Source organism: Hemicordylus capensis, chromosome 5 (genome assembly GCF_027244095.1).
Source record: "Hemicordylus capensis ecotype Gifberg chromosome 5, rHemCap1.1.pri, whole genome shotgun sequence".
Lineage (NCBI taxonomy): Eukaryota > Metazoa > Chordata > Lepidosauria > Squamata > Cordylidae > Hemicordylus > Hemicordylus capensis.
This window is the reverse complement of record NC_069661.1, coordinates 174,502,868-174,519,324: the sequence shown is the minus strand read 5'-3', so window position 1 is coordinate 174,519,324 and position 16,457 is coordinate 174,502,868. Positions and strand designations below refer to the sequence as shown.

General features: G+C 41.8%; 1 protein-coding gene and 1 long non-coding RNA gene across 10 annotated transcripts in view; one reads left to right on the top strand and one right to left on the bottom strand.

Moving 5' to 3' along the window:
- Positions 1–1,193: 1,193 nt before the first annotated feature.
- Positions 1,194–5,086, bottom strand: LOC128326093 (uncharacterized). The gene is made up of 2 exons (XR_008307847.1): positions 4,243–5,086; positions 1,194–3,041 (listed from the first exon to the last, which is right to left on the bottom strand). It is a non-coding gene; the product is annotated as an uncharacterized LOC128326093 (long non-coding RNA).
- Positions 5,087–5,118: 32 nt separating this feature from the next.
- FOXP2 (forkhead box P2) overlaps positions 5,119–16,457 on the top strand; it is a 727,796-nt gene continuing 716,457 nt past the window's right edge. For 7 of the 9 annotated variants that reach the window (XM_053252222.1, XM_053252214.1, XM_053252215.1 and 4 more), the window contains exon 1: positions 5,221–5,842. The gene's annotated coding sequence lies outside the window, so the exon portion shown is untranslated. Of the gene's footprint in view, positions 5,843–16,457 lie in introns of all 9 variants that reach the window. The other 2 variants (XM_053252207.1, XM_053252200.1) reach the window with 2 other exon arrangements.

Here is a 16,457-nt window from a genome sequence, read left to right as displayed (position 1 = left end):
CCTATGTTCCTAACATATAAAATAAAAAGTCCCTTATAAATAATTCACAAATCATCAAATTCATGCATGCCACAAAACAATTAGATAATTTTAGATTACACACATGTTCTTTTCCCCATCAAATCAAGAACCTGTTTTTGCAGGAGAGCTGGTCTCATGGTAGCAAACATGATTTGTCCCCTTTGCTAAGCAGGGTCTGCCCTGGTTACATCTGAATGGGAGACTAGAAGTGTGAGCACTGTAAGATATTCCCCTCAGGGGATGGAGCCGCTCTGGGAAGAGCATCTAGGCTCCAAGTTCCCTCCCTGGTTTCTTCAAGATAGGGCTGAGAGAGATTCCTGCCTACAACCTTGGAGAAGCCACTGCCAGTCTGTGAAGACAATACTGAGCTAGATAGACCAATGATCTGACTCAGTATATGGCAGCTTCCTATGTTCCTATGAACAGGACAGGAACAAAGAGGGCATAAGAAGATCAAGAAGGGGCAATCAAAAAGCAACACCGGGCAATGGGGAGGCCGATGTGTGTGTATCATTCGCCCAACTAGCAGGAAGAGCTGCGAGGAAATATGTGTCCGGCTCCCTGCGTCAAGCTTTCGTATTGATTATCCGGCACCGCGTCAGACTGTTGTTACGTGAACACCGCTAGAAAGTGGAGCCGGAAGAAGTAGACTAATTGATAGAAGTGCGAGATTGTAAGGAGTGGGCGTCTGGGACAGTTGCCAGCTCTCATTAAGATTTATGATTACGCCACCGGACTTTTGTAATCCCGAAACTTAACGATAGATGGTGGTGTAACTCCACCAATTTAGTAACTTCTTTGGTGTTGTAAGAGAGATTCCCTTGATTTGATTTCAGTTTTAAAAGCCAGGCTTTTCTCTTCTTCCCGAACTGTCTTCGTTAACAATTGGGGGAAAGGGGTGGGAGAAGTGTGTGTGTGTGTGTGTGTGTGGGGGGGGTAATCCCATTTAGAAGAATAGCCTGTTTATTATTTTCTTCTTTTCCCTTTACAAACAATCATAATGGAAAATGGCAATCTGATCTACACCCAACGCTGCCAGCCGCAAGGAAAAGAAATACATTAAATTAATTAAAAGAGGACGTTTGAAATGAAAGTGGGTTATTTGAAGCGCGAAATATAATACAACTCTGGTGGACTGCAATCTCAAGCCCCAAACAGGAACAAAGCGGGGGTGGGGGGAAAACATTTTTTTTATTTAAAAAGAGAGTGTGGAGGAGTTTATTAATCGTTAGTAACCACCTTGCTTTTTAAGAAAAGGGAACAAAAGAAGCAAGAACATGTTTATCTCGAAGTATGTTTTGGTCTTTGCAATACATAACACAAGGAGGTTTTTAACAGGTTAAGTTGGAAGCAAGTTGCCACTGATTTCCAGGAAAGTAACTCCAAAGGAAGTGTTCTGTGAATCAACAGCCTGATCCCTTTTCAGAGGCAGAGAGCGCCAGCCAGGTGTAAACACAAAGCGTTATCCGCGGGGACTCGAAGGACCTGAAACCTCTTTTAAACAAAGGCAGTCGAGACGCCGAGTTAAACTCACGCAAACCGAAGCACTCCCTCACACCTATCCAAAGGGGAGAGATCTGGGACGGCTATTAAAACAAAGGGATTGTTCGGTCTGAGCTCATCCGTTCTTGTTATGTCACGGGATACCACTTTTCTCCTGGGTTTTCTTGTCCGGGATGTGACGTTGCGGAAAAGCGATCTGTCGTCGTCAGACGAACTTGACCCGTATCGGGGCTACAGGTTTTGTCTGGTTCGAGGCTTCCCTTATTCCTTTCCTCTGGCGAAAGGAAAAGTGGGTGATCCCTGATATTAAACATGCCTTGAGGGATGAGCAAGACCTTTGGGATCAAACAACATGGCTCCGGCCGAGCGGTTTGGGAAGAGGAGGGAGAGCAGTACCTGAGCCCAAGGGCTGCAAGTTGCGAGCGAGCTGAGTGCTTTCCTACACTGTGCGTTATTTCGTTTGAAGGTTCGCGGGAGTTGTTTAGAGACACTTAAGATCTGCCCAGAACTAGAGTATTCGTTCTCCGTTCATCTCACCGGCAGATCCGTCTTGAAGTCTGGAGCCCACTTTGTAGATAAACTTTATTGCCTCAACTTCGAGGAACTTGTCTGGTCGCCCGGCCTGATCCCAAAGAAATTTCTCTAACAGCAAAAGCCTCCGCGATTTCAAGTAATTCCAAACGTATACTTAGAACCGCCCGCAGCCTAACTAACGCCCTCAGTCCAAGGAAGTAATAAGTAAATCACTCCAAATAAATGCATTTAGGAACAAGGTGTAAGATTGACTTGAATTTCTTTCCCCAGAAGCCAAAGAGAAATAGCCTGCGGTCCCAAACACACTTGTACTTAGAGAAGTAAGCCCCATTAATCAGCGGGCCTTTTTTCGGAGTAACATGTATTCAGAATCGTAGTGATTACGGGCCATCAGGGTTTATGAGCAACTCAGGCAATTAAAAGAGGCGGAGGTAAGACAAAAAGAGTTGCGAGAGGCAAATGAAGATGTTTTACGACCACCCATCAACAAGCACTCTGAGCCTGCGGCAGTCAATAGCCTCGAGTGTGCGTGCCCTTGGGCTGAACTTTCACCTCTCGAACCCGGTGAAACCCTATTGGCCGAGAGTTAGGAATCTGAGCAGAAGAGCCCTCGGCTGCCATCAAAACCTGGCGTCTACCCCTCTAGTCCCCCCACCCCGCTCTCTTTCCTCTCAGACTGGGAGGAGTGGTCTGATCTGCTTGCCTATACGTCTCCAAGTATACCCCAAGAACGGTGCGATATTAATATGTGGTTGTAAAAACTCTGTTGGGAAATGGCTGCTTTCCAGGACGCATATTAAACAATTGTCCTACCAACACAGGCACGTTGCAAATCTCCGCACCTTTCTGCACTTCTCAGCCAGGGGAGCAATTGCATTCACAGACATGAAAGTTTATCAAAGTGTGAGCGAGTGGTTCCTGACCTTTTTCTTCTTCACCGCTTTCTCAGGGAAGATCTAAGCTAATGTGCTTCCGTCTTCAATCTAGTGAAATAAGAAAACACTGTATGAACATCAGCCACATGGAAGGGAAATAAATATTTATAATGACTCCATCCAATCCTTCCCTAAGCCTCAATTTCCAACCGATGTGCAACCTGTAACGCTGTAACAATAAACTTTACAATTTGGTTAACATACCAAGCAGTAATTAAAAACAAAACAAACACCTCCCGTTGATTTTGAGTGACAGTCGTTTTCCAGTCAGTAAATTTAAGAGAGATTTCTCAGTTCAAAAAGTGTCCTAAAAAACAAAGTCCCCAAACTCAAGGCGCGATCATCAGACTTCTACGTATGATTTAATTTTTTAACTTACTATTCACCAGGCTTTAATTTATTTATTAATCACCAGTTCGTGTGAGTAATATGTTGTTACAAAATATTACAGAACTATGATTGCAAAAAGGTTAAAGATGAGACTCTACAGATATATTTTGGGTTATTTAGTTAGACTAGAACTTGATTGTGGTGAAATACGTCCAAATGTATATGAATGAAGTTCTGGAATGCGCCGTGGGACTACATCGGCTCCAACATGTGGAGTGTATGTGGCTTTAAATTAGAGTACTCCTAGGTTTAGAAGGTTGTGATCGGGCTGCCCTTCCCGCACTGCATTGAGGGGCTACAACTATTTCAGTTGGAAACACGATCTGTGTTTGCAAGGTGGGGAGAAGACATGTGGCATTTTGCTGGACGTTTTTATGGCTCTGAAAGGCGTGCGTGCGTGTAGAAAAATCCTTGCGCGGCTTTTGCGGTGCTCAGAGCCAAAAGTTAAAAAGCTCTCTTCACTTTCAGAGTCGCTGGTTATTTTTGCGATGAAGCAGGTTCTTGCCTCCGAAAGCGCATGCCACAATAAAAGTATTTGAAGGTGCCACAAAACTCTTTAGGTTCTTGGATACACCAGCAGCCATTCAAACAAAGAAATGGATGGGGTTTTTCCCATGTTAAGGTTTGTTTGACTGCTCCGTGGCCCTCAGCCGGCAAACGAGAGCTCAGTAACTGCGGCAGAAGGCAAGGAGGTTGCTGCGGAGTATGTGAAAATTGGACCTCAGCGAAGCGCTCTTTTCCGCCTCAGCAGTTTCATTGAAGGAAAGAGAGCGTAGAGTACAGTCGGGGTAGAGCGCCCAGGGCTTCTTTATGTCAAGGACTCAGCCATGAAATGTGTTGTGGCGCAAGACAAAAGTACCTCCGAGCATGTGCAGTGTTCCTCCCTTCATCGTTCACTGTTTAAAAGCAGCCTATTATATTCTCTAGGATTGAGATTGCAATTCTATGCACACTTGCCTGAAAGTAAACCCCAGTGAGTGGGATTTACTTTCGAATAAGCACGAAGAGGCTTGCGCTGAAAGGATTTCCAAGTTAGGACGGTTTAGTCAGGCTTCAGACCCACTTATACGGATCTCCTATTCTTTCCCCCATCCATTAGGAGAACGCAGCGGGCGACTTGTTCGCGCGGAATGTACCACACTTTTCTTTATGTAGGAGCTTGGATGAGGTTTAGTTTAGCACGTGTGGGGGGCCACCAGCTGCCTTTCGCGTTCCGCACTGTGGGGTGTGTTTATAACGGAGGTCAGAGAGTTGGGCTCCTGGGTTTTATTGGAATACAAAGGCGCCATGCTCCGAGTGAGTTTGCCTGAAATGCGCGCGCTTTGACCAAACTCCTAAAAGGACGTCCCAAGTCTCCTGAGGAGATTTCCAGCCCTACCCCACCGCTTCAAAGCATTTTATCTAAAAGGGCCCTTGTAGCCCTTCCGGCCCTCCTCCTGAGAAGTTTCCCCTTCGCTTAAGCCCTCCACTCCTTGTTCGAGTACTGCCTCAAAAGCTGCAGGCTCAGTTCGGCCCTGCTAATTTAACACGAGGCTTTGTTTTCTGCTAAACTGGTTGTGGTGGATAGCGGAGGGGGAGGAGAGCAAACAACTTCTCTAATGGTTTGTTTACATAGCAGGTGGACCTGACGTCAAGGAGGACGCTTCACTGCGAATCCTAATAATATCTTGCTCCGCGAGCAAGGCTCCTTTGCCCACGAGAAGAACGAGAGCGCTACGCTAACGACAGGGGAAGCGGGGGCACTGCTGCCGGGTCGATCCCACTGCACTTTTTGGGGGGAAGACGGAAAGGGGGGGGGCGAGAAGCTTGCAATTTCCCCCTCCTCTCTACAGAGCTTTATTAAGAGAACTTTGCAATCCCTGAGAGCGGTTCCATTTCTCCAAAGAAGACTTGGGGTGCGTACAGCGCGCAGCATTTTTAAATCTCAAACACACACACACGAGAGTGCGCGCGTGTGTGTGTGTGTGTGTGTGAGAGAGAGGCAGAAGCAGGCAGAAGCAGCTGCACACTCCGTCCACAGCCAGACCCACACCCAGGGGGAGGGAGAACGCGAGAGGCAGCGCGAGCCTCTGAGAGAACGCGAGACCCCGCGCAGCAGCTGCTTCTGCCTCCGCTTTGCAGTCGCTGCGTGCGTGGTTGGCTTCTTTGCTTTGCTTGCTGCCCAGGCCCGGAGTCAAGAGAGCCAGCGCCGCCTGCGGAGGAATATCCACCCCGTTCAGAGACGCTGCTGTTGTCGCTTCTCTCTCGCTTGTTGTTCCGTTCGAATCCCCCCTCCCACTCGGCAGCCCTCCTGGCGCGTCCCGGCAGCAGCGGCAGTAGCAGCTCCTCCTGCAAAACACTTTTCTCCCTCCGTGTGTTTGTATTTGCGTGTGCGTGCGCGCGGCGAACGAGTTCAGTTCCTGCCTCTCTTCTCTCCTGGTGTCATCTCCTTGGGACGCTCTACTCGGTCTGCGCTCGCGGTAAGTTTTTACTGTTCCCCTCCCTCCTTCTGCTGCTCCCCCCACCCCTCCGCCGTCCTTAAGTCTGAGGGTTGACTTGTTACTTTAATCCGCGCCGTGTGTCTCCCCCCCTCCCCCTCCCAGCTTCTCTCCAGCTGCTTCTTACTACAAGAAAGTTTACCTTCACGCCATCCTCAACATGGGGGTTGCCAATGTGACATGTGTCAAGGTGGCAGGTGCTAAACACTATGGTCAGTTCCTTTCCCTCCTTTCCAAAACACAACATGGTGGGGCTATTCGGTATTAAATTTTGCATGCTTTTTTTTTTTTTTGGTTTTCCAGAAGGCATTTTTAACTGAAATCATTAAAAAGCGCGACTGAGTCTGTTCGTTTCCCTCACTCTCTCGTTTGTTTCTAGATAAATTTCAGAGGGGTACCGATGTTCGTTTGTTAAAACGCAAAGATGAGTCCTGCGGCACATTCTTTAAAAAAACCAAAACTAACACAGGGTTATTGTGACATAAGCTTTCGTGGACTAGAACTTACTGTCAAATGCAGCAGCCGATGTTAGTCTTTAAGACCTTGCTACAAGCCTCTTCTGGGTGCTGAGATGTGCACACCGTGTACAGAGCTCTGCAAACTCTCGAACTCAGCCTGCCTGTGGTGTGTGTTCAGTCGCTATGCTCACTACAGTGATGGGTTAGGTACACTTGAGTAATCTTCAATTGTTTTTTAAACCCAGGACAGATTTGGCTGCTGTTTGTGTGTGTGTCTTTTCTCTCACACCGTGTCCCTCGTGTCACTTTCTGCTGGGGAAAACAGGTAATCAAGTACTAGGAGAGAGCAGGCATGCCCTTTGGAGAGCTGTGCGAAACACACACCCTCGGTGTCAGACCTCTGTGTAAGAGGAGGGAGGGAAAAAGGGGATAAGGGCCTAGCTGTGACACTTGCCCACATCCAGGCAGCTCTGGCACTATCCACTTTTCTTCTTTCCATCAGTTGCACGTGCACTTCGAGGCTGGCCACCCTCTCTGGCCAGGATGAGTTACTGCATAGATTTTTTAAAAAAATTCCTGCCTGGTCTCCCAGCTCCTTTTTCTAGTGCCTTTTGATAACGCTTGCTGGAGAGTGTTAACCTTGAACAACAACAACAGAAAATGTTAGCCTAAAACAATAGATTAATAAATAATAATGATATACCTACATGAAACTCCTGAGGCTTGCTGCCTAGCTTGTTCAGGAGCCTTCTCCTGAAATCCACTCTTGAAATTCAAGACAGAAAGTTGTGAAAGTTTAATTCTAAGAGCTTTGAGATCGAGTAGGTAAATGGCTCTAAGGCATGTTGGACTTTGTTTATGGAGTTGTGAGCGTGAGGACAGGGAAGGTAAGAAATACTACAAAATGCTAGCTGCTTTTTGCTCAAGTTACTGAGTGATTACCCACACATAAAAAGTTCTTCGTGTATGGATGAATTAAAAATAGGGTAGCTCTCCCAAGGAAACCTAGCCTGCTCTTTGATGCAGATTCTGTGTCTAAGTAACTTTTCACTGAAGTCCCCCGCCCCATGGATTTACTAACTAGACTTAAATATTGTAGTAGTTATTTTTGCTTTAAAGGAAGTTGTTGGCTGGCTGCATTATCAGCCAGTTGAGCTTCAACCATACTAATTATGAATAAAATAACACAAACTATTTGTAGTTTCATAATTCTTCATGTAGGGAGACCTGTTCTATGAGAAGCAGTTGATTGTGGGATCATGAAGAAAGGAAGCCATATATGTTACCATGATATAATAGATGGCAGCAAATGACTTGAGAAAGATAACTGATTTTTAAAGAAAAGTTTATAGAATGACTATCCTCAGCTTACGGTCCACTTCCCATACAGAAGAGGAGAGAGTACACTTCTGAAAGGAAAAAAAATTGAGTGCATTAAGTAATTTAGAGTGAAGTGATATTTCAAGTTCAGATATTTTTCCTCAATGTAAAAATCAGACAAAAGGTAATCTTAAACTTTCTCATGAGCACCTTCCGCCCTTTCCCCTCATAGAAATAAGTTAATGTGGATCATTTCCACGTGCAAGAGTTTAGGATTTTGGTGTAAAAGGAATTCATGCAAGTTTGTATGGGGTTTTAAAAACTTTTCTAGAGGCCAATGCCACATTCTTTGAAGGAAGTAAATGAATTTCTCCCTTTATTTCAGTTGGTTGGATCAAGCAGTTAGTCTGTGAGCATGAAGAGATAGGGAAGCAGAATATAGCACCCTATTAATTTATGATAAATGAAATTAAAATATCACCTGTGAGGTATTTTGCTGCTGTATTGGATAAATGAAGCCTGTCAAGAAAAAGGATAGTATCTAATAATACAAAATGTTTATACTTCAAAATTGCTTTGGTAATGCTATATTAAACATATGAGAATGTCCTCTCTTTATGAAGGAAAGGCTTTTAAAAGTTGGATTAACTAAACTTCACTGGCCCTACTAGTTGTATAGAACGTAATATAAACTATTTGTAGTCTGTCCTTGCTAATGTATACTCTTATCCCACTGAAGTCATTGGCAAAAATATCATTGATTTCTAAAGCATCTAAATTGTCCTCATGTGAAATTACATTGGGCAAAAATATTTTTCACATGCAAATTTAGTTATCCAGAAGAATTAATTGATAATGACGTAAAGGAAAGAAAATGTGGATTTAAGGTGGCCAGATCCAGAACTTGTGTAATCAATCATGGGTGTTATATAAAAGTAAACAAATTGACATTATGTTCTTATGCAGTATCTAAAGTGGGTGCTTTAAGCTAGGTGATATGGATTTTAATGTTGAACAGTGAGCTTCATTTGCTGAGGGTCAGCGCATACTAATAAGCTGTATTTGTATCCATTTGATGGCTTTGTGCCACTTTGAAAAGTCACTGGTGATAAGAATTTATGACACACACCCCACCCAATTCTTGCTATGTTATTATTTTGTTTTTGAAAGAATGGGAAAGAACATGCTGACTGAGTTTTTTTCGTAGAAATGTTTTTACTAATATTTAGAAATGTCAACATACCAAACTAACAACTTGGTCCATCTCCAGTACCTATTGGGCTGAATTGATTTAACTACAGTAGCTTAATCTGGTTCTGGATGTCTTCTTTCAGTTAGGCAGTCTACAAATATAACGCACTGAGATTTATACTTGGTCCCCTTAAATGCATTGAAAATAATCTCTATAATATTTGCCAAGAAGCAGTGCTTACTATGATTTTACTGTTAAAGCACTATGCAAGAAATGAACAGAAATAAATAGATATTTCAGTGCATGTTCTAGGTCAAGAGAAGTTCACTTGTTTTTCATGTACTTGAAAATCATAAGCAGTTTTAAACTCTGTGTTTGAAATATAAATGCCCACTTTATAATGATAAGATTTTTGAACCTCATTATGTATCACTTTTACTACCCAAATGTAAACACATGCTGATGTCAGTGAGACTAACTCTTATAATAATATATCCAGAAATTATACTGGAAACAGATCCTGTTGATATTTCAGTAGAGCTTACTTCCAGTTTGTCGCTAAGATTTGGGTGCTAGTAAGAAAATGACATTGAGATTATGGGTGAGTGGAACACTTCAATTCATTCATGGGGGAGGGATGATTTATGCCTATCTTCACCTTTCCTCTGAAGCCTCTTGTGTCTGCTAAAAATATGTCCTGGAGCGTCCCCTTATCCTTAGGAACATATTTTGGTGGACATGTTGGGTTGTTGGTGGAAGGGGGGCTGTCTAAACTGGCCTATATACTCATGTGCAGTTCCACTTGTACAAGTATTAGTCTGGATGCTGCCTCTTAATTATCTTGAACTGTGACAGAGCCTCTTAATTTTCTTGAACTGTGACAGAGCATGGGTGTGTGTGAAAGCACTACTAGATTATTGAGTTTCAATCAAGAGAGGTAGCTCCTGATATTACTAGAAGGTGGTAATGACAAAGGCAGGGAACTAGCCAGGGATGTCGTGTCTGTGTATGGTTACATAACACACACATAGTACAGTGCTGTGTACCTGTGGCCAATCTTAATTTTTTTGCAATGTTCCAATATGGTGATGATCAGCATGCTTATTTAAAATGTCTATTAAGGCATATATTCTGATTAACATGCTTGGAATGGGTAGCATGTGAACAATGTCAAACCATGAATTGTTTGTATCTTTGGAATATGAATGCTACAAGAGCTGTTACGAAGTTTAGAGAAGTGACAGACATCTTCTTTCTAATCTAGATTTGCTGGGTTAGGTATGTCAGAGTTGGCTTCACAACCTAATTTGCTGGGTTAGGTATGTCAGAGTTGGCTTTGCAACCTAATTAAGCCAAAGGGCTTGGATTTAAGACATTTTACATCTCAGTCCTAAGCATCTTTACCTGAAGATAGTCCAATTTCTACAAATGAAACTTAGTTTTAGGTAAGTGGGTTTATGATAGCTGCCTTTTTAAATGTGTCCAGGATCAGAAAGCTAAATAGTTTAAGTACTGCTGCTTAATAGGATGTTGGATTTGATCATCAGGCCTACTAGTTTGTCATCTCTTAAAATTGAGATCATGGTTTTCTTTCATGACATATTGAAATTAATTTATTAATATTTGTGAAATAAAGTGTTACTGTTTACTAGGCTAATATTGGGATAGCTTAGTTCTTGGCAGAGAAATAAATAAGGTTTATTTGTTTTCTGAGTCAAATTATGAATGTTGTTTACTTTTGTGAATGGAAGATGATTTAGGACACAGGTCACTGAGAAGTATTTAGGTACTATGGTTCGTGCAGACTATTGCAAATTACAGTTGCACTTGGAATGCCACCAGTTCCATTACAAATATTGGATACTAATTTAAAGGGCCCTCAAACTGATTTATTCTTTAAAGGCTTTTGACAGTGATGTGCAAGAAAATTTGTTTTGCATGAGCACTGCACAACTTAGATATTAGTTTATTTCTAGATTTATACTGTACTCATGCAAAACTGATATTTTTCATAGATGGTTATATGTAAGCTATATTAATGTATTAGAATGAACCCTATTTCCTAAACAAATGTAGGGTGTAGTCATAACCAGCCTTACTAAGGACTAAGTCTAACTGAACTCATTGTGATTTATTTCTGAGTAAACACTTGGATGATGATGATAGGGTAGCTTCAGAGGTATTATAGAAAATACTTTCCTTTAGGAAAAAACATTTTAGATGCTGATGGTTATTGCACATGTGCCTATCTTTTTGTATGGACATGCAATAAATAAAATGCAGGGAAATAAAAAAATGAAAAGTTCAGTGCCACCTTAAAGATTGACATTTACCTGCAAACAGTAACTTTGTATACAGTCTTTAATTGTGTACTCGCCATGGTGTTTGCTGCTACAGACAAAAATGATGGCTACTCTGGAAGGAAAATAGATGTGTGTGCACACAACATTCTATAGGTGGCTTTCATGCTTTTTTATTCATGTGATAGTGCGCTGGCTTCATAAAAATTGAATCTCGGGCCTGGCTTTTGATTATTTATTTCTGGTTGAAAATACATCTGCGACCAGTTGGTTTAATTCCTGAGTTTCTTTCAGTTAGTCCCCAGCCATTATGGTGTACTACAGTAAGTACGAAGCTCACCTCTCTAGGCTTATACCCAGCCCAACTGCTGGAATTGGGTCTAGTGAACGCGAAAAGAGTAGTGAAACAACGCTTTGTTGATATTGAGATCCAAGAAAACTGGGCTGCGCTTCCAGAGTTTGATAGAGCTATAAGAACTAATATGGATCTTTTCCCCGCAAATATCTGTCGACAATTACTTTCTCTAAGTTTCGATGGATATTCACAAGAGTAAGGGTTAATTCCTTTCCATCCGCACTTCTAGCTGGGAGGTTTCAAGGTGTGCCTTTAGAAGAACGACACTGCCGTTGTGGGTCAGGAGATACAGAAACTGTCGCACAAATCCTTCTCCACTGTAATCTTCATTTGTATCCCAGGGAACGCCTTATTGCTCCTCTAATATGTAAACTGGCAGATCAATCCGATGCTAACCTTGTAAAACATCTGCTTTCAGACAAAGATGCTTTAATTTCTATTCCTGTAGCTAAGTTTAGTTATATTGCTTTTAAAAGGTATAATGGGATATCACCCCAATCTTAAATTGTATATATGTATATACATATTTTAATGTTTACTGGTTTTTACTCTCTGTTTGGTCAATGACTGTAAATAAAATTACATTACATTACATTCATGTGATAGTGCTTTACATGTAAAGTAAAGTGTGCCGTCAAGTCGATTTCAACTCCTGGAGCCCACAGAGCCCTGTGGTTTTCTTTGGTAGAATACCGGGGCGGGGGTGTTACCATTGCCTTATCCCATGCAGTATGAGATGATGCCTTTCAGAATCTTCCTATATTGCTGCTGCCTGATATAGGTGTTTCCCATAGTCAGGGAAACACACCAGTGGGGAATCAAACCGGCAACCTTCTGCTTGTTTGTCAAGCATTTCCCCACTATGCCACTTTACATGTAAGACACTAATAATAATAATATTTATTATTATTATTTATTTGATTTCTATACCACCGTTCCAAAAATGGCTCAGGGCAGTTTACACAGATAAATAATAAATAAACTAACTGATTAAATATAGAGATAGATAGATAGATAGATAGATAGATAGATAGATAGGATGGATCCCTGTCCCCAAAGGGATCACAAAAAGAAATGTAAGACAGACAGCAGCAACAGTCACTGGAAGTACTGTGCTGGGGGTGGATAAGGCCAGTTACTCTCCCCCTGCTAAATAAAAAGAATCACCACGTTAAAATGTGCTTCTTTGCCAAGTTAGTGGGGTTATAATGGCTGACATCCAGACTAGAGTTATTAGTACTTATTTGGCTCATGAAATTAATGAGACAGGTTAGACATAAATTTCTCTTTAATTCCAATGTTACAACTTATAAGTAACAGTCTGGATGAGTATCATAGTAGTGTCACTGAAATTGATTGGAAAATTAGTTATGACTAAACTTTCCCTTTAATTTAATAGGACTACTCATGAGTAATTTAGTCTGGATATTGTCCAATCTTTGAAGCAGCTATTACTTGGAAATATGTTTTGCAAGGCAGGTATCCTGCCCCTTATCTATGCTGAGCCCATTATCTTCTACCACTTTTCTGTGCTTAAGCCCAGGGTTAGTATTTGACAAGACACACACACACACACACAGAGCTTTGGTTGAAGATAAAGCTAGAATAGATTGTTTCATGCTTCACCATGAGATTGCTCGTTCTCCATAGAAAAAATATATTGCCACTAGTTGACTTTGTCATCTCTTTCTCCAGCCCACTTGGCATCCATGTACCCTACTAACTTGGGTTGCTCACATGCTGGCAGTACTAATTCCATATCTGCTGTGTCCTTTAAATTCTGTCCAATTCTTTTAAGTGCAATCCAGTCCTCCTTTGTCAGTAAATTCATTTTCCTACACAATATTCCTGCTGTAATATCAGGACATGATACAGTTGTAATGAACAGCATCTTTCCAGTTCCCATTCTGCAGTTTTCATTGCTATCCAGAGACTCATTGGATTCCTTCTCCTTTTAAGAAACCCAATTCGATTGGACTACTTGTTTCATTGGCTCTGTTAAACCAATACACTAAGTCTTATCTTTTGCTTCTGATGGAGTATAAAACTTCCATCATCTCACCTTTTTATTTGTATCCTGAGATAATAAAATATTTCACCCAAATCTTTAATTTCTACTGCTTTATTTAAATTCTTTACTATTATCAACATCATCTTTGTTATCCTGATGACAATCAAATCTACATATATAAGAATGTATGTCCATTTTCCATCTCTATTCTAGTGTACAAACAAGGATCAGCTTTTCCCTGTCTAAATCCTCCTACAAGAAGCAGTTGACTTAATCTACCATTCCAAGCTTTGGCTGCTTGTTTAAGTCCATATATACCTTTCTGTAGTTTACACACAAGAGTTTCTTTACTCAACTCCTAAAAATCTGGAGGTTGCTGCTTATCTATAACCTCTTTGACATCACCATATAAAAATGCAGTCTTTACATCTAGATGATGCACATCCATTCCCTTAGATACAGCAATTGCAAGTAACAGTCTAATTGATGTGTCTTTAACTGCTAGTGCAAAGGTATCTTCATAGTCCTCACCATATTTCTGTGCATACCCCTTAGCAACCAACCTGGCTTTATATCTTTGAATGTCTCCTTTTTCATCACACTTAATGGTGAACACCCATTTGCATCCTATGACCTTTCTGTTCTCTGGTAACTTAAAAGTGTCCCTGTCTTATTCTTATGAAGCGAAGTGAACCAATCTTTTCCTTAGCAGCCTGAATCCATTTATGTGTATCGGAATGTGGTATTCCCTTTTATTTTATGCAAATCTATGGATTCAGGGATTTTCTCCTCTTTTGCCTCCAAAAGAGAATCTTTTAGGTAGAATCCCTTTTATTAATCCTAGTTGAATGTCTCACCTCTAATTGTGGTTTAATTACCCCTTCTTGATCAGATCTCTCTACAATATCAATATTGATTATTACTTTATTTTGACATTGTAGTTCCTGTTCAACTTCTTTACCTGTTGGAAAAACTAAGTCAGACGTTGTATTGACACTAGACTTCTCTTTCTCATCAGTGTAGGCAACACTGTGCAACTCGATAGTGTATCTGGCAGGGTTGAGTATTCTATCATTTTTTACTGTCCAATTAACATCCCACAAAAATTCCTTCCTCGCTTCTGCAGTGCAAATTTCCCCTTTGCTGCTTAGGGGTGTACACATATGCTTTAGTTCTGAAAACTTTGATGTGCTTTAAAATGAGTTTTCTTCTGTTCCACAGTTCAAAAGGAGTTAAATCTTTGGTTTTAGTAGGTAATCTATTTTATAGATAAGTTGCTGTCTTAATAGCTTTCTCCCACCCCAGTACTTATTCTCCAGTCCTGCATCAAGTAGCATTCTTCTGCACATTTCAAGTAAAGTCCTATTTTTCCTCTCCGCTACTGCATTTTGTTCTGGAATATAGGGATTAGTCCTTTCATGTTTAATTCCTTGTTCCTTTAAATATTGCTCAATGCTAGGGATATGTGAAACGTTTCGGGTACAGAATGATCTGTATCCGAAACAGCCCATTTCGGGTGATTTGTTGCTGAAAGGAATCACCCGGTAGTCCAGCCGAAATGTTTTGGAGACGAAACGAATCACCCCTGTTTCAGCTTCAAAGGTTTTGTAGTTTTGGACCTCCATTTTGCGATCGATCAAGTGCTTCTTCTTCCTCCTCCATTTTAGAGTTTGAAGTCACTTTGAATTTCCCGCCTTTCAGCTTGCCTTTCGCACCGCCTTTTAGCCCTGCCATTGATTTGGATCTGCACTGAGGATGCCCATATTTGGCTATGCAGGGGCAAAATTAACCCCTGTTGGCCAGGGAGCACAAGGGTGGGGGGAATTTTGGAGGGGTTTTGCACAGGAGGGCATTTAAAGGGCCAGCAGTAGCCATTTTCTTCCTTTCTGCTGCCTCATGTGGCAGGAGAGAGCTCTGTTGCCTAATTGCTTAGCCTTGCTGCCCCCAGCATCCACCATTACCTTCATTTGCCCAGCATTGCTACTACTGCTGCTATTGCATTGCACCGCCATTGCTCAGTCTCGCTGGCTCCCAAGCTGCCTTTTCTCCTGCATTGATTTATTTTTCCAGCCTTAGCCCTTTCTTTGAGGGGAAAAAACCAGATTGGGAGAGAAGGAGAATTATTTTTTCCACTTTTGAAAAGGTTTTCTGCCTTGTTGGCAGCCTGCTGCCTCAGCCTGTACCATTCTCTCCTGCTTTTTTGGAGAGAGTTGGTAGAAAAGATTTTTTTAAACACCCCCCCCCTCCACTGCTGAGAGGATCATCACTGCTGCCTGCCTGTGTGCAAGCAGCTTCCAGCCACACCAGCCCTAGCACAGTGGCCAGCCACCTGTCAATTTACCAGAGAGGCTGCCCCATCTGAAGAGGAAGGAAGATTGACTGACCAGACTCTCAGAAGGGGACTACAGAGACCCAGCATTTGGAGAAGCCTTCGAGACTGTGAGAGTGACCCAGCCATTTATATTTTAACACACGCACACACATACCACACCATTTTACGCACACACACACACACACACACACATCTCTAGTCTCTTGAATTGTGTATTTAATAGTGCATTTTTCAATTGTGTACCCCCCCCAGTTTTCCCTCTTCTGCAACCTTGGAGAAACTTTGCCAGTCTTTGAAGACAATACTGAGCTAGATAGGTTAATGGTCTGACTCAGTATATGGCAGCTTCCTCTGTTCATAAAAAGCAAGCACCTGCTTAGTGCTGACCATGCTGGGAGCACCTGCCTCTGAACAGCATCAGAGGGGATGGTGTATTTTTGTCAGAGTTGGAGATTCCAATGCACAGGCCTAATAATTTATTTCTACCTAATTTCCCCCCCATGAAATTCAAAGCTTTGAATTGCTTTCAGTATAACATTTAAATGACGTTAAGTGTTCTTACTGGTCTTCTCACCAATCAAATATTTCAGCTCAATCACCTGGCTCCTTGAAAAACTTGAATTTAATAT